General features: G+C 34.0%; 1 long non-coding RNA gene across 1 annotated transcript in view; it reads left to right on the top strand.

The window, feature by feature from the left end:
- The window catches only part of LOC308639768, a 31,241-nt gene extending 14,578 nt beyond the window's left edge, over positions 1-16,663 (top strand). Inside the window, exon 2 of the long non-coding RNA XR_014020118.1 lies at positions 16,382-16,663. This is a non-coding gene — a long non-coding RNA (uncharacterized lncRNA). The remainder of the gene's footprint in view (positions 1-16,381) is intronic.
- The last annotated feature ends 2,272 nt before the right edge of the window (positions 16,664-18,935 follow it).

Raw genomic sequence — 18,935 nt, 5'->3', positions numbered from 1 at the left:
CCCTGTTATTTGACTCATTTTTTATAATGTAGTACAAGATATTGCATTAAATGTTTCAAATACAATATATTTTAACATAGTGTCTTAATTATTTCACCTGAATCTACTAGGAGCTCAATCTTAGCATCACTGTAAGTGGTATCTCCAGACATTATGTGCCTTATGATGTGATGGAATGAAGTATTCTTGCTTTAAAAAAAATGAAACCTAAGTCAAATCAGCCTCTAGATTAATTTAGAGTTTACAGGAAATACATAGCATAAAGAAACAAGTTAAATGATGCTACTAGAAAGCACAGAAAAAAATATATATATATACATATAAAAATAAGACAAATGACTTAGTTTCTCCAGAATAATCAATGATTAAAAGGAACGGAGAGCTGTATAGAATAAAAGAGACTTAAAGGACTAAAGAGACAAACGTGATATGTGGTTCTTGTTTGGTACAATGAAAAATGAAAAAGAAACTGTAAAACTCATCAAATCATCTTGGGAAGAATGAGTGCATTGAATATTGTTTGGTTATTAGATGGCAGTAAAAAGTATTGTAAATTCTGGTAAGTATGAAAAATATGTAATTGTCATGTAGAAAAATTAAAATATATTTATAATAAAGTATACATATGTATGTACAATAAAATATTACATATACATTGAATCTAAAAGGGCTGATATCATAGAAGTGGATAGTAGAATAATTGTGGTTACCTGAGGCTGGGGAGAGTGGGGGGATGAGGAAAAGTCGATCAACAGGTGCTCAGTTACAGTTAAATAGGAGCTTAAAGTTCTGGGGCACAGTTGCACAGTAGGGTGACTACAGATAATAATAATGCATAGTACATTTCACAAAGAAGAAAGGAAGGTGAAAGTTTTCCCCACAATGATCAATGTTTAAGGAGACACCAATATCTTATTAGTGTCATATAGAGAAGAAATAATTTTTTAAAAATTTGATATATATAACATACAGTATTCTTACTAACTCATTTAAATTTACTTAAACATTAACTAATTTATACATTTATTGAACATTACATAGTAACCAAGTAATATATATAAAACTTTCAGTTTTTAATTATCACTTAAATTAAAATTTACTAAATTAAAAATAAATAAATCTTTGGGGGAAGAATGGGATTGGAATTTGAGCTATACTCTGTTACAACTTATGGGACAGTGAGATTGCTGCAAAACTCATACTCTTTTTTTTTCTTTTAAGAGGACACAACATCTTTATTTACATTTATGTGATGCTGAGGATCGAACTCAGTGCCTCAAGCATGATAGGCAAGCACTCTACCACTGAGCCATAACCCCAGCCCCAAAACCTATATTCTTTAAGAAGCAAAATATTAGCTAAAATTGCAACTCAATACTCTTTAACTTAAATTTAGTGATTCTTAAATCTGGTTTTCTCCTAGAACCTTAAAAAATCAAACATACCGAGACCCTACTACATATCAATTAAATAATAACCCCTGATATTTGGTCTTATGTATTTCCTATTTTGTTTTATTTTTGGCTTTACAGTTGTTTACAATATGAAGAGTTGTGTATTACTGCAACCCAACCCAACTCTATTAGGTTGAGCAAACCTGGACAGGTAGATAACTATACTAGCTATTTCTTTGTAGTTGGATATTTTATAGAGTCTGCACAAATGATGTCCCAAAAGTAGATCCCACTGGTGGCAGTAAAAAGATGCTTACATGTACCATTCCTAGAGTGAAACACATTAGTATAGAACAATGTTTCTCAAACTTGGTTTTCATAAGAATAATCCAGGGAACTTGTTAAAAATATATTAAGTGGCCTACCTAGAACCTGCTGAAGAAAAATCTTTGAGGATTTCCAGGATAGGACCTCAGAGCTTGTGTTTTTAAGAAACATCTTGGACCAATCTTATGGTGAGGGAAATTTGCTAAACACTGGGGAAAGTCAGAGAAACTAATATATTGCACCTAGTCCTTGTATCAACAATTGCTATTTTTCAATCTCCGTGATTTTAGAAGATGGAAATTTTAAAGAAATTCCAAATGTTTACTCACTATATTATACATATGTACACTTTATTATACATATTCAGTTTATACATATATATTTTTTTTTCACATACATACATACACAAACACAGTAGCCATTCTAATTGGGTGGACATGATATCGCATTTTGGTTTTGGTTCACATTAAATTTTTCTTTAAACACACACACACTAGAATTTTAACCAAAAATACAGCACAATAATATTCAGTTTGATTAATAAAATTTCTGATTTTTGTCAACTCCATAATTTCTAGCTACTTAAGAAACCATATCCCTAATTTTTAACAATTCTTCTTGGCCTCGTAAGAAATCACTAATTTATGGTCTGACAATGTAAATATGTTTTATATTCAATGACAACAGTTAACCCCAATATCTTATTAGTGTCATATACAGAAGAAATATTTTTTTAAAAATTTGACATGTATAACATACAGTATTCTTACTAACTCAATTAGCTGATTCTGAAGTCCCAATCAATACTTTATTTGAAGCCTCACCTTCATTATCCCCTCAAGTTTTTGTCTACCAGCATGCCTCAAAAGTAAAGATGAGTCTTCAGAATATATCCTCTTTTTTACATCACTGCTTCCCATTGCATCAACGATAGTACCTGGAACATCTTAACTGGTTCATTAATATTTGTTGAATGAATTAAATGCATTAAAAAACACATTAGGAGTTGAATAGTCTCAGAACATTCAAAGGCCAAGTCATAATTATTTAGAATCGAATATATTTGTTTCTCTGGGACTTTTCTTTTTACACCTAACAGCATGTACCAGTCCTAGGCCCCATTAGGGACACATCACACTGTAAAATAAAAATTTAGTGTTTATGCACCTCAGATAGAGCATTAATCTCCAGATTATAAAAGAACTCAAAAAACTTAACACCAATAAAAAAATAACCCAATCAATAAATGAACTAAGGAACTGGACACTTCACAGAAGAAGAAATATAATCAATCAACAAATATATGATAAAAATGTTCAACATCTCTGACAATTAGAGAAATGCAAATCAAAACTACACTGAGATTCCATCTCACTCTAGTCAGAATAGAAATTTTCAAGAATACAAACAACAATAAATGTTAGATGTGTGGGAAAAGGTACACTCATACATTATTGGTGGGACTGCAAATTGGTGCAACCACTATGGAAAGTAGTATGGAGATTCCTCAGAAAACTTGGAATGGAACAACCATTTGACCCAGTTATCCCATGCCTAGGTTTATACCCAGAGGACTTAAAATCAGCATATAATACGCAGTCACATCAATGTTTATAGCAGCTCAATTCACAATTGGAACCAACCTAGGTGACCTTCAACAGATGAATGGAAAAATAAACTGTGGTATAAATACACAATGAAATATTATTCAGGCTTAAAGAACAATGAAACTATGGCATTTGCCAGTAAATTGATGGAACTGGAGAATATTATGCTAAGCAAAATAAGCCAATCCCAAAGAACCAAAGGCCAAATATTTTCTCTGATATGCAGATGCTAATTTACAATAAGGGGGGAAGAATAGAGGTACTTTGGATTAGACAGAGAGTAGTGAAGAGAGAGGAGGGGGTATTAGGGTAGTAATGATAATAGAATGAATCTGACACTATTACCCTATGTGCATACATGATTTCATGACTTGTGTAACTCTACATCATGTACAATCAGAAGAATAAGAAGTTATACTCCATTTATGTATGATGTGTCAAAATGCATTATACTCTCATGTATAACTAATTAGAACAAATAAATTTTTTAAACAAAAGAATTTAGTGTTTAATTTATACTTTCTGTTTCTCAGATGCAATTAACCCCATCTAGAACCTGACTTTCATTAGGGCTTTGCAGTCTCCCTCATGGATTTTATGTTGATGATTTTCTTTATTAACATGTAATTTCTTCATGTTTTCCATTTGACAAAGAGTAAGATTTCTTATTTCTTCTTTTCCTCTTTCCTTCTAGAGTATTCTTAATTGCCCTCTCACAACCTCTTCTAGAATCATCCATTATATTGATGATTCAGTGTTCCTGCCTCCAAAGGTATGGCGGTAATAGATCTAGTGACAGAGACAAAGGGAAATGTTGCCAATTGCTGGTGTTCGTGATATATACGTACATATATTATATAAATGTATATATGTGTGTGTGTATACATTATGATATATGGTGTTTGTGATATATTCACACACACATACATATAAATATGCATATATACACATATCTATTTCTATATTTAATTTTTCTCAAAACCTTGAACTAAAAGCTTTATGCACAATATTATATTGTAAAATATTTCAAGCATGCAGAAAATTTTACAATGAATACTCATATACCCAACACCATTATTCTATAATTAACATTTTACTACACTTGTTTTATCACACATCTATTTTCCCACCCATCTCACTGCACATTCATCATGCCATCTTAGTTTTTGGTAGGCATTTTAAAGTAAATGGCACATGTCAGTTCACTTCAGTCCCTAGCATTTCAGCATGCAAATCGTAAGCTAGAGGTCAATAAAAGTACTTTTATTTTTTTCCTAAAATTTGAAGTGACATTTACTTACAATGATAATCACAAATTGCAAACACATAGTTTGGTAAGTTTTGACAAAATAACTCAAATCCTGTCACAATATAGAAATGTACTACCATCACCCCAGAAATGTATTCTCATGTCCCTTTCTTGTCAGTCCCCAGCTTTACCCTTCCTCTTAGAGGTAATCATCACTCTTTTTACCAACATAAATTAGTTTTCTTTTCTTTTGATTCTTTTAGAACTTCCAATGAATGAAATTATATGCTATTCTTCTTTGGGGAAAGGCTGCTCACAATCAATATGATTATAACATTTATACATACTATTCTGTATGCAAGATGCTTACTACATTTTAATGCTAATGAGTATTTCATTATATGAATATACTACACCTTGTTTTTACGTTTTTCTATTGGTAAATACCTGAGCTGTGTTTCCAATTTAGTTACTATGAATTAAAACTCTAAGAATATTCTTGTATGTTTTCTGCAAACATGTTTGCATGTATTTGGGGTAAATACTTACAAATGTACTGCTAGTTTTAATGCAGGTATACTTTAGATTTATATGAAATTGCCTGACCTTTTTTCCAAGGTACTTGTGTTATTTCACACACACACACACACACACACACACACACACACACACACACACCAGTATAAGAGAGTTGTATTCTAGTTATTTCATATCCTTACCAAGATCTGGTGTTGTCACTCTTAATTTAACCATTTTTGTGGGTATAGTAGTATATCATTGTGGTGTTAATTTTCATTTACCAGATGAATAATGATTTTGAGCTTTATTCATCTCCCTCTTGGCCACTCCGGAAATAAATAATATTTGTTTATTAGAAATTGTTTTTCTAAATTTTTACTTACTAGTATATTACTAAAGATTCTTGTGACCATATTCATTAGAAAATATAGTTGTTCTTATTGTTTAATGTTAGATTTTCATCCATCTATTTTTATATGCATACATATAGCCAAAATATATTTTATCAGTTTTCCTATTTAAGAATGCAAAGTTATTAGAACTTGCTTCCAGAGATGTAGACCATCAAGTGCTTAGTGTCTATTTTGTCTTTGGTCCATGAAGATATTTATCTTTATTTTGAACCTGTCATTTTTATTTTTATGTTGTCTATTATTCTTTGTGTTTGAATTATAAAGAATACATATCATAATGTCATCTTTCTGTGTCATCTTCACCAGAATTCACATCTTTACCACTGTATCATTAATTTTTGGTTTGATTCTTGGTTAGAGTTTTATTAGATGCAAAGGTTCTTTTGATGATGGGACCCAACACAAGGACATTCAAATAGCTCTGAAAGGCAGAACACTTTGTTACTTACAGATTCAAAAGAGACAAGGCTGCTAGGCAGGGCTATACAGATGGTTATAGCAAGGGACAAGTTAACTATAAGCTGGAACTGTAGGGAACATCACGTATATTAAGAGTTTGTTGGCTATATTGTGCAGGCTACCCACAGATTGGCTAATTTGATTAATTTCAAGTGCTATAAGGAAAGATGTCTGCTCCTATTTGTCTGATACCTAGCCCCAGGGCTATTGAGGCTGGTGTATAGCAGCCCCAATTGTGAAAGTTGATTAGGGAAGTGGTTGAAGTGTGGTCTTAATCAGCCACTTAAGAAGGAGAAATGTCAAAGGCTGGGGTTGTGGCTCAGTGATAGAGTGCTTGCCTAGCATGTGTGAGGCACTGGGTTTGATCCTCAGCACCACATATAAATAAAATAAGGGTATTGTGTCCATTTACAACTAAAAAATATATATATTTAAAAAAAGAAGGGGAAATGCCCTCATCCAAGAACTCAAAACTGGGTCAACACAACGTTTTTTAAAAATATTCTTTGGTTGTTAAAAATATTTTTTTAAAAATATTTTTTATTCATTGATATGTGGTGCTGAGAATTGAACCCAGTGCCTCACAGATGCTAGGCAAGCACTCTACCACTGAGCCATGACCCCAGCTCTGAGACAACATTTTTAAAATGTTTTTATTAGTGCATTATAGTTATACATAATGTTGGGGTTAAGACAGCATTTTTCTAAATCTATATTATCATTAGGCAAACTAGAGGTCCATATATACCAGTTTGTCATTCCTGGCTTTTTCTGAACTTTTAATGGAATAGTTGGAAGATCAATTATGTATGCAAATTAATAAATAAAGATTTGATATTATAAAATTAAAATTTGATAAATTGAGCTATGCCAAAATTTAAAACTTCTGGGCATCAAAGGTCACAACAGAGTGAAAAATCAGTCTACAGAATGGAAGAAGACATTTGTGAATCTGATAATGGGTTAATATCTAGAAAATGTGAAGAATTTTTGCAACTCAACAACAAAAAAGCAAAAAAAAAAAAAAAACAATTAAAAATGGGCAAAGGAGTTTGATAGATATTTCTCCAAAGATGTGCAAGTGACCGACAAGTAATGAAAACGTATTCAATATCATTAATCATTAGGGAAATGCAAATCAAACTTGTAATGAGAAATCACCTAACATTAACATTGCTTGTATCAAAAAGGGAAAATAAACATTAGCAAGGATATGTCAAAATTGGAACTCTTGTGTACTGTTTGTAAAAATGCAAAATGGTGAAGACAACTATGGAAAACAGTATGGTGGTTCCTAAAAAAATTAAAATTAGAATCACTATATGATCCAGCAATTTCACTGAAACTGAAAGCAGGGTCCCATTGAACCCAGAATTAAATAGGCAGTCAGTATAGATAGGTAAATCAAGTCAGGCCAATTTTAAGTGAGTCAGTGGAAGTTGGAGAATGTTCCCTGAGGGATTGATATTAATTCCTTCAGAGCCCTTCCTCCACCCACTCCAACCTATTGCCAAGGTAACCTGTCCCAGGAATTGCCCCTCCCTACAAGGAGCTAAAAGGTTGTTACTGTGTCCTTGGCTGCTCCATCCTGTTCTTCAGCCCACCTGTTTCCCACCTTTTGGCCACCCTACCAAGCATTCCTGGGCCTAGTCCTGAGCCTAGTTGTGTAAGCAGGAAGGAAAAAGATGTGGGGGCCGGGGGTGGGGGGCAGGAGAACAAAGGAAGCCTAGGACATATAAAAAGGCAGAACACCTCCTTCTTGGGATACCAGGATACAGATATGGCCCCCTTCTCCCTCACGGGAGAAGTCTGTTACCCCTTTTTAAATAAACCCTTCTTTATATGCTTGCCTTGGCATGCTTCTCTAATGTTCAAACTATTTATAGCAGCATTATTTACAGTTAGCCATAAGGCAGAAGCTGCCCAAGCATAAACTAATAAATGAATAGACAAAGTGTGGTATTTTCATTGTTATTATTATTATTATTTATTCTCAAAAAATAAAGAAATTCTGACACATGTTACAACATGTATAAACGTTGAAGACAATATGCTAGCTGAAATAAACCAGTCCCAAAACACAAATAAAAATTCCACTTATGTGATACCTGTGTACTCAAATTTATAGAGACAAAAAATAGAATGGTGATTGCCAGGAACTTGAGAGTGGAGGATTGGGGGTTATTGTTTAATATGTACATAGTTTTAATTTTGCAAAATGGGAGAAGTTCTGGAGATTGGTTATTCAACAATGTCAATGTACTTAATGCTAATGAATGAACACTTAAATGGTTATTAAGATAACAAATGTTTTGTCCTTTATATTTTTTAATTTTAAAAATTACTAAAAATCTGTCACTTTATTTATTTTGGGGAGTCAATTAAATAGTTATATTTAACTACCATGTATTATATATATAATTGTATCATTACTGTTTATATATCATATATCATAAATGCATGAACTTTATAAAATATAATAGTTTTATTAAATATTTGTGCTGAAATAATTTGGATGGCATGATAGAAAAATCTGAAATAAAGAATAAATAATTAATTTTAAAGCATTAAAATTATAAATGCTTTTAAAATTAATTATTTTAAAAGCATTTATAATTTTAAATTATAAATGAAGACATAATTAGTTTTTGTTTTCCTGTAAGATTTCTCTGATACCAGTGATTGTGAAAAAACCTGAGTAAAAAGTTGTCTGGTGAAACAGTTCTGATAACTATTGCCTATTAAATGTAAAGCATATTATAGTTTCATTGATTTTAGAATTGGGATAATTCCCTTTTTTAAAACCTGGGATGTTTATTATATTTGGAAAATTTCAGTTCCAAACTGCAGGCTGTTTATTGAAGAAACATGATACTCCTTGGTTGGAGACTTATTTATACCAAAAGCCTTCTGCCACTAGTGAGAACCGATATCATGTATATAGGGACAAAATTAAAGAGAAAAAGAATGTGAAGACAATACACATAAGTCTCAGTCTTGAAAAGAAATATATTCCTAAAACACAAAGTAATTTTCACAATCATGTTGAAACTACAAAATTTCATGTGACTTTAAACATGATAGTTACATAAGTAATGACACATATCTTTATATAAAGCCACTGCTATTATCTCTGTCCCAATATTTTGTTCATATATTCCTCCTTAGACAGGAATTTTGGGTAAACTTGTTATCAATTTGTCAAATATTTTGATCAGAGCAATGCAAACCTGACTAAAACAACTCAGACTTTATAATTAAGGTAAATTTGGATAAAGGAATATATATGTACATAGAGAATTAAAACCATTTACAAAATCAATGTTTGTGCCTATCAATGGATGAATGGATAAATAATTTTTGATTGATATATCTATATATCCACGTGTGTATATATATGTGTATATATATATATATATATATATATATATATATATATACATATATACACATATACATATAGATAGATAGATAGATAGATAGATAGATAGATAGATAGATACACACACACATCTGTGAATATAAAGCTACAGATATATATACAAAAAGGAATATTGGGCCGGGATTGTGGCTCAGTGGTAGAGTGCTTGCCTAGCATGCATGAGGCACTGGGTTTGATCCTTGGCACCACATAAAAATAAACAAATAAAATAAAAGTATTGTGTCCATCTACAACTAAAAAAATATTTTAAAAAAGTAATATTATTCAGCCATAAAGAAGAATGAAATCCTATCCTTTGCAGCAAAATCAACATATTTACTGCAAATTCTAGCCAGAGCAATTACACACAAAGTAGAAATAGAAGTATGTGAACTGAAATAAATAAAAATAAATAAAAACTGATCTTTTTATTAAGATCCCTTCTATTCACCTTTAAAGAGAACCTTCTTTATTTCAGGCTTATAATCTAACACTTTGCTATTACAACAACTTCCTCAGTATGCTTGTTGGGTAAACAACCAATAATTAGTATATCCTTACTGGAAATGCTACAACCATTTTGCAAAAAGCCAACAACATGATCTATTTGAAAAGCAATATTACAAATAGTTTAGCTGCTTAAAATGCTTCTATGGGTCCTAGCCACTTGTAGAATAGGTTCTAAATTTCCTAAAAATGCCTTATGACCCCTCACCCTTTTTTTTCTAACCCCATCATTTCTCATTCCCTATTTCAGACACTAATAACCCTAATTAGTCATTAATTCCTTCACCCACTATGTAATTTTGCTTTACAAAGACTTTTATTAGGGCTGGGGATGTGGCTCAAGCGGTAGTGCGCTCGCCTGGCATGCGTGCGGCCCGGGTTCGATCCTCAGGACCACATACCAACAAAGATGTTGTGTCTGCCGAGAACTAAAAAATAAATATTAAAAATTCTCTCTCTCTCTCTCTCTCCCCCCTCTCTCACTCTCTCTTAAAAAAAAAAATAAAATAAAGACCATGGTCCAAGAAGGATAACTGTTAAAAAAAAAAAAAAAAAAAAAAAAAAAAAACAAAGACTTTTATTATAATGTCCAAGGATATCCTTCATCTCTTTCCTATTCCTACTCTCACAGCCAATGCGTACTTGCACTATAACTAAGTAAACACACTATTTTCTTCCTGAATTCCTCATTTTAAATCATGGTATGTGTTTCTCCTAGGCATCCAGTAACACCATGTGCACATTTCTATTAGCATATTTATTGTTTTATGACTTATCTTTTATCTGCAGTGTTTATCAAAATAAATTATTATTGCCATTCAATGCTAGTTGGTTTCATAAATCTTACAGAGATTTTTTTTTAAAGTGTAAAAAAAGGAAAGAGAGAGAGAAAGGAAGAAAGGAAGAATGGATGGATAAGGGAAGGAAAGGGAAGGAAGGAAAGAAGGAAGGAATTCTACTGTAGGATATATTTGACATTTGAATATATTTTCCCTCATAGTAAAGTTTCTTTTCATTCCTAGATTCCACCATTTTGGGGAGAATGAAAGAAATTTTAACAATGGATTGATATTTTCCTTTTTGTCTCACACATATATCTCATGGCTGGATATACCATATATCCTCATTCATCAAACCAGATTGTCTGATACAAGACTTCCATGTGATACTTCTCTCTCCATTGTCAAAAGTTTTATTCAGAATGTTGATTTCTAAGATCAGGACTTTTCCAACTATTACTTTTATCTGGTCCTTTGATTGAAAAGAAGTAATGCTTTTTATGGCAGGTAGATTTGCTTCTTAAATTGATTGTCCAGCTATATTCCACTTTAACTTGCAAATTGATCACTGTGCTTACAAAGAGATATTTTTCTAGTCTTTACAGCTCTAAAGCCAGGTCTTCTTTTATTCAGGAATTAATGCAGTGGTCCCCTGTGACCAGAGAGAAGGAAAGTTTAATGCTCAGGGCTTCTGTTTCATGTCCTCAGCCTCCACCGTTACAAAATATGCAGTCACACAGTTTATTTATTGTCAACCAAAGCCTTTATTATGCATTTTTCTATCTTCATAGACTAGTGTAAATATAAATAAAATAGCAAATAAAAAGTATGTAAAACAGCATGACAGAGATAATTCAAATGGAAAAAATGAAATAAGAAATTCTGAGTGTGGAAATGAGTCATAAATGTCGTTTCTATATTTAGAAGAATACAATTATATATTGTTTTGATACTAGAATAATATAAAATTATAAACCTACTTTAAATCCACAAAAGCAATAAAGTTTAAACATCAAGGTTGACAGTCTCATTATATAGTACATTTGCCCATCCTCAAGACTGCTTCAGAGATATCCAAAGAAAATGTATTTCTATGATCCATGGAAATATTTAATCTCCAGCCACATCTCTGGAGATCATATAGTCCAAAAGCAATTTATTTGGGAAATCTAAGAAATTGAGATTCACTAACCAAAACAAAAACAAAATTAAAAATAAAAACAAAACAAAACAAAAAATGATTTCTGTATTTCTACTCTACCATTTTCATTAAACTTTTTACTCATGCCAGCTTTCACTTATCCATATTTAAAGCAATGTAAGATAATTCTGATAATTACAAATTCCCTAAGCATTGAAAAGACGTCTACTTTAAAACTATGGTAGCAACCCTTGAAAAGAAGTTCATGAAGACTGTTTATTTTCAGTTTTGACTAGTTAATAGTTCCACAGTAAAGTAAAATCCTCTTAATATAAGGAACATAATGGGCTATGAAAACTTCTTAAATTATGCAATAGTGAACTCTACCTTACTTAACGATCTTACTAAGCATCCAGTAGGGTTTTTTTTTTGTTTTTGTTAGCACATTACAGTAATACAAGCTATTAAGGTTGATTTTGACATCCATGAAATATAATTTGCTCCACTTCAGTTCCAGATACTTCTTTCCCTCCTCTCACTTTTCCAACCCTTCCCCTATTTCCCTTCCTCTGTTCTACTGGTGTTTCTTCTTTTTATTTATAGCTCTTTAAAATTGGTGCTTTATAGATATAGATAAAGGTGGAATTCACTGTGTTAAGTCCTTATATGTACATACCATAATTGGGCCAATTTCATTCCACCATTCCTCCCTTTTCCTTTCTTTCCCTCCTCCCTCCCGCTGTATCGCCTTCCTACTATACTGATCTCCCTTCCATTTTCATGGGATTCCCCCCACACACAACAGTGTTTTTTGAGAACTAGGGGCAATTAGGAATTAATATAACTTTCTAATGTTAAGTGAAATGTTTCAAATTACACAGTGAGAGATTAGTTAGTATAATAATATTGTGATTTATCTAAAACTTAAAATTAGCATATTATAAAATTTATTTATTAAAAATAAAACATTATACCATCATTTTTGTTTTATAAAAATATAAACTCAACATACAATATGGTATGCTATGATAATGGAAACCTTATTTAATAAAGATATACTTTTCAAAATGAATATGTTTGTGTGTATATATATGTATGTATGTGTAAAATTGAAAAAATAATTGACCACCTAAAATAATTTGGGTGGGCATATTTTCTGAAGGACAGTTTGGTCTTTAATCAATTTTCATAACAGGCATTTCAGGAATAATCCTCTGATAGAATTTTTTTTAAAAAAATAGTGGTTTTTTAAAAAAATTGAATGATTCCAAAACATTTACAGCCAAATAATATGGGATTATAAGATTTGATGCAGATTTGAACACCATGGTAATGCAATATACCCATTAGGAAGACAAAAGGGCAAAGTTAAGTATCATTCATTTTTGTATCATTATTTTATGAAACCCTTATATAAATAAATCTTAGTTGGCAGTGGATGTAAAAGTGATGTTGTGAAACAATACATAGTACAGAAATTTTAAGAATCAGCTCCTGTGAGTGTGAAAATAAATTACAAACAGATCAAGGTTGCTAAATATGTGAAGAATTTCAGCTGGGAAAATTGCAGTTCAAAATTAAGGGTAGAATTTGGTTTTAGTGCTATGAATCAAACTGTCATTCTCTATTTTCTTGGTTTCTGTTAATATTTGCTACCTATCCTTCTCAGGGTGATAACATTCAGTCACTAAGTGTTTTTAATTAATTAAATACAATATATAAATGATCTAACATATATTAGGTATTGATATATTTTAGTTTTACTATATTTGAACAGAATAATACCATTTTAATTATTTTGTTTCATTTATATCCCTATTTTAATTATTAATTATACCAATATATATTTTTTAATTTAGTAGTTTTTTTTTCTTTCCACCATAAATGGAAATAGACAGCAACATTATTGGCCTGATATTTTTTGATTGTTCTTTAAAACAAAACTTCCAAATCTGGTTCTTGGGAAAAAAAAATACAGCTGATGTGGAATATTTAGATTATACCATTTTTTAAAATTTTTATTAGTTATTGTTGGACCTTTATTCATTTATTTGTTTATATGTGGTGCTGAGAATCGAACCCAGTGTCTCACTCATGCTAGGCAAGTGCGCTAACACTGAGCCACAATCCTAGCCCCTAGATCATATCATTTTATGTATAAAATGTTTTGTTTTGAAGTATGTTTCTCTTCATTGTGAAATGCAATCCATATAAAAGAGAGAAAAATCCATGCTCACAATTATTAAAATGTTCCACTTTGCTGTGAATTATTTTGAACATGTATATTATTTAAAGATCAAGGAGTGTATTTATAATATTTTCTTAAGGAGATAATTTACATAGCCAGGCATGGTGGTGCACACCTGTAATCCCAGCAGCTTGGGGATTACAGGTTCAAAGCCAGCCTCAGCAATTTAGTGAGGCCCTATGCAACTTAGTGAGACCTGGTCTCTAAATTTAAATATATATATGGCTTGGAATGTGGCTCAGTGGTTAAGAACCCCTGGGTTCAATCTTTGAACCAAAAGAAGAAGAAGAAGAAGAAGGAGAAGGAGAAGGAGAAGGAGAAGGGAATTTACCCATCAGTTTCTGAACATGCAAAATATTTATGAAATGGTGTTGATACATATAAGATAATTATTATTTAATATTTAATCTTGGTCAGGCACTAGGCTATAGAAATGACAACAAAGAAAACACCTTTGAATAGTCATTTTCTCCTTAGATTCTCAGGCTACTGGGACAGGTCATTTTAAATAAATATGTGTGACCAATGCTTTAAAATGCTGTTATCAGCAAATGAAACCGGACACTCATCTTGGTCCAGAGAAAAAGGCAAAATTAGAACCCTTACTGCTGATGTGAGGGAAGAGTAGCCCTTGAGATTAAAATGAAAATATTATTTAGAGACCTTGTATGTATTTACAAATACACATGCATATATACATATAAATATAAATATACATATGTAAATATATTTTAAACATAAATATATTGCAAACATAATAACTATAAATATTAAAATATATCATAAATATTGTGTATATCTCACTGCAGATCTTATGGTATGAGCTCAAAGTAGCCTTTTTTTGGTACCGGAGATTGAACTCAGGGACACTTAAACCCTGAGCCACACACCCCAGCCCTATTTTGTATTTTATTTAGAGACAGGGTCTCACTCAGTTGCTTAGTGCCTCAATAAATTGCTGAAGTTGTTTTGAACTCTTGATCCTCCTGCTTCAGCCTCCAGAGCCGCTGGGATTACAGTTGACAGCACCCGGCAGAAAGTAGTTTTTGACACTCTGAAGAGGAGATCAACTGCTTAATTATCATCCCAATTCATTGATTAAGAAGGAAATAGAGCCTGTTATCTTAAACCCATGATATATTTCATGATTTATATGAGTATTGAATATATATGTACATATTATGTTGTATATAATTTTAATATTTTTTTTTTAGCTATCCTGCTCAGTTTGTTGCCTCCCCTGGATACTGCAGTAGGTACATGAGGGATCATTTAAAGTAATAAATTACAGAAGAGATAACCTCTCCACACTGCATCAACTCTTCCACACACATAAAATATTGCTGTATCCATGATATATTCTACTTGCATTGTGTTTGTATGGGAGTCTCTATTATCCAATAGACATTTCTGCATCTATAGAACTGCTGCAGTGAAGTACACTCTAGCTGCATGTGACTATCAAGTACTTGATATCTGCTAGTGAGACCAAGGAACTGGAATTTTTAAATTATTCACTAATAATTTTGATGCAAATGGTAATTATCACAGGTGAATAGTGACTACTAGACAGTGCACTAGATTGGATCAGTCAAAAATCAATCTTATTGCCAATGGAGCAGAGCTTGCTAGGTGGTTCATTACACATTACACATTTCATTATATTAGCCTTTCAGAAAATGGGCTCCAGGCCTACCAAATGAGAATTTCCAATATCAGCATTATTGATATTTTGGATCAGACAATTCTTTGGTATGTGTGTCGGGGAGGTGTTCTGTGTATTACTCCTAACCTTTATTTGTCTCTTGGATGACAGAAACATCAATATCCCCAACTTAGGGCAACACAATATCTTCAGATATTGTCAAATGTCACCTGGGATTTAAGGAGCATCCATTAGAGAACCACCATTAAGTGTAATTATTCCTGTTGAAATTCTGACCCTTCTTTGGGAAAATTGTCTTTAAGAATACCTGGCTTATTTAAGGAGGTTCACTGACATGTCCTGTAGACTGAATGTCTGAATATATGTGTGGTGAGCTATTTTGCTGTGCTGCCTTGTGTGGGCGTGAGCCTAATTCTTGGGCTGAGACCCAGTTCTTTGTTTTCAGCCACTCCCTAGAATGGAATGTATCAATTGTCCAGCTCCTGGAACAAACTGTCTTCAAGAAGTGCTCGTTGTTTTGCACAAGCTGGAACTGGGTGTCTCTTGCCTTGTGTGCAAGTGCTGGGTCTATCATTCTATTGGCTGCTGCTGTGTTGCTATGCGCTCTTTGTCCAATGGTGTACGAGCAGGGCTGCAGTTGAAGTATATAAGGGGTGGTTTTCTCGGGCTCGGGGTCTTTCCTCTCATCTATACCTAATGGATGCTCCCAATAAAGCGTGTTAAAGAAGAATCCTGTTGTTGTCGTCATTCCTGCTGGCGGGTAGACGCGACAAGTGGTGCCGAAATCCCGGGAATTGTCATCTGTCGGCTACGAGGGGACCCCCGATATTTTGCGGGAGGATTCAGAACTTTACACGCGGAGCGGTGGCGCCGGTAAGTAATCCCCTGATCCGGTGGCTCTGGCTTAGTATAGTGCTCTATCATGGGTCAATATCAGTCTGTTTTCCTGAAACCACTAAAAAGGGGACAGGAGATTTTGGTGGAGCATCAGGATACTGGGTCAGAGTCAGAGGAATCTAAGCAAGAAAGACATGAAACAAAACAAAAAAGGGGATCTAATGCAAAGTTAAGTGAAAGTGCACTCAAGGAACAAAAGGACGTGACTCCAGCGTTAGGAGCACGCCCGAAACTCTATCCAGATTTATCTGCCTTCCGTAAATTAAAGATAGTTGATTCAGATGAGTCTGAGTCGGAAGGTGAGTCAGAAGGCTTTACCCCAGAAGAAGAACAAAGCTTAGAGAAAATGGTGGCTGAATATGAGCATGGCCGCTATGACGCGGCAATGGCCGCCGCCCTTCTTCCTCCGAAGCCTCCGGCATATTCTGTAGCTAAACAACTGTTGCCACGTAAAGGGTCTCCACCCACTGCTCCAGGCGGAGCTTGTGGCTTCATAAAACGCAGTACTTGGAGGAAGCTGGAGGAGGAGGGGGCATATCCTGTTGGTGCATATCCTGTCTTTGAGGATGCACAGGGACAGAGATATTTTGAGCCCATTCCTTATAAATTAGTTAAAGATATAGCTGAATCTGTGAGGACAAATGGTGTCACGGCATCTTTTACAATTGCATTGCTTGAGCGCTTACATCATAGCGCTATGACACCCTTGGATTGGTATCATCTTGCAAAGGCTTGTCTCTCTATGGGACAGTATCTTGATTTTAAGGCATTATACTTGGATGCCGCTATACAACAGGCTCATGCGAATGCGGCTGATGGTCAACAAGCCTGGGATGTGGAGATGCTGACCGGGACAGGTCAGTGGGCCCAAAATCAAAATGTTTATCCATTAGTAGTATATCAACAAATTAATATTTTGGCCTTACGTGCCTGGAAGGCTCTCCCCAATAGAGGTGAAACATCAGGGAATCTTACAAAAGTCATACAGGGCCCAGCTGAGCCATTTTCAGATTTTGTCGCCCGAATGCTTCAAGCAGCTTCAAAAATTTTGGGGGATACGGAGCAGGCGATGCCCCTAGTGAAGCAGTTAGTGTATGAACAATGTGTTAATCATACTGACAATTCTACTATAGTTAATTGTACTGTAAAAGAGTGTTATGTGTTATTTAACCCAGTGTTGGAATACTTCCTTGTCATTGGCTTTGGTGGTAAAGGTTCCGACCTTTGTGCCCATGCCAGTTGAGGCCGATCCTAGTTCTTTTCCCCTGGTACAGTTGGTCAGGGAAAGGAGAGATTTCGGCATTACAGCTGCTATGGTTACAGCTATTGTGGCGTCTGCCGCAGCAGCTACCACTGCAGCCATAGCTATGGCCTCTCAGGTACAAACAGCTCAAGTCATTAATAGTGTAGTAGATCAAACAGCTAAAGCCTTAACTACAGTGGAAGAAATCAATAGACATCTTACTGCTGGTATCTACTTGCTTAATCAAAGAGTAGATATAATACAAGAACAAGTAGAGGAAGTTTATAAAATTACTCAGTTAGGATGTGTATCTCATTATAAGTATGTGTGTGTTACTCCTTTATATTACAATATGACTGCTTCCATGGAACAGAGTAATAGATTGTCTAGATTTTTACAGGGAAACTGGACCCAGGAAGGAGAGCGACTCACTCAAGAACTGCTGTCTCAGATTGCCAACTTAAATGGAACACGCGTGGAACCTCTTTCTGTTGCAGACTTCGCCTCCTGGGCTTCTTCTATATTTTCCTACTTTAAAGAGTGGGTAGGGGTTGGGTTATTTAGTGCTATGCTTCTTTGTGGCCTTGTCTTATGCCTTTGGATGATTTGTCGTATGCGACGCACGCAGCAGAGTGATAGAGTCAAGGTAGTTCAGGCGCTTGCTGCACTGGAACCTGGGGCCTCCCCACAAATTTGGCTAGCCAGCTTGGCAAAATCCTAAAACCCCTGTTTTGATGTGGATGGCCTTTGCACACCAAGTGACCTTGTTGTCATTGCACCTTGGAAGGCTTCCATGTCTTAGGAAGACAGCCTTTGCACTCTGAAGGGTAAATGTTGCCCATTGCACTCAGAAAGGTGACTTCCTTGTTTGGCCTTTGAATGCCACCCTTGATCGGAGGGGTCATCATGAGGACACTTCCTGGATCGGGAGAATTTCAAATGGCTCGAACAAAATTGAAAAGGGGGAACTGTGGTGAGCTATTTTGCTGTGCTGCCTTGTGTGGGCGTGAGCCTAATTCTTGGGCTGAGACCCAGTTCTTTGTTTTCAGCCACTCCCTAGAATGG

This window comes from Spermophilus citellus (genome assembly GCF_964194105.1).
Source record: "Spermophilus citellus genome assembly, chromosome: X".
Lineage (NCBI taxonomy): Eukaryota > Metazoa > Chordata > Mammalia > Rodentia > Sciuridae > Spermophilus > Spermophilus citellus.
This window is presented reverse-complemented; position numbering and strand designations above follow the sequence as displayed.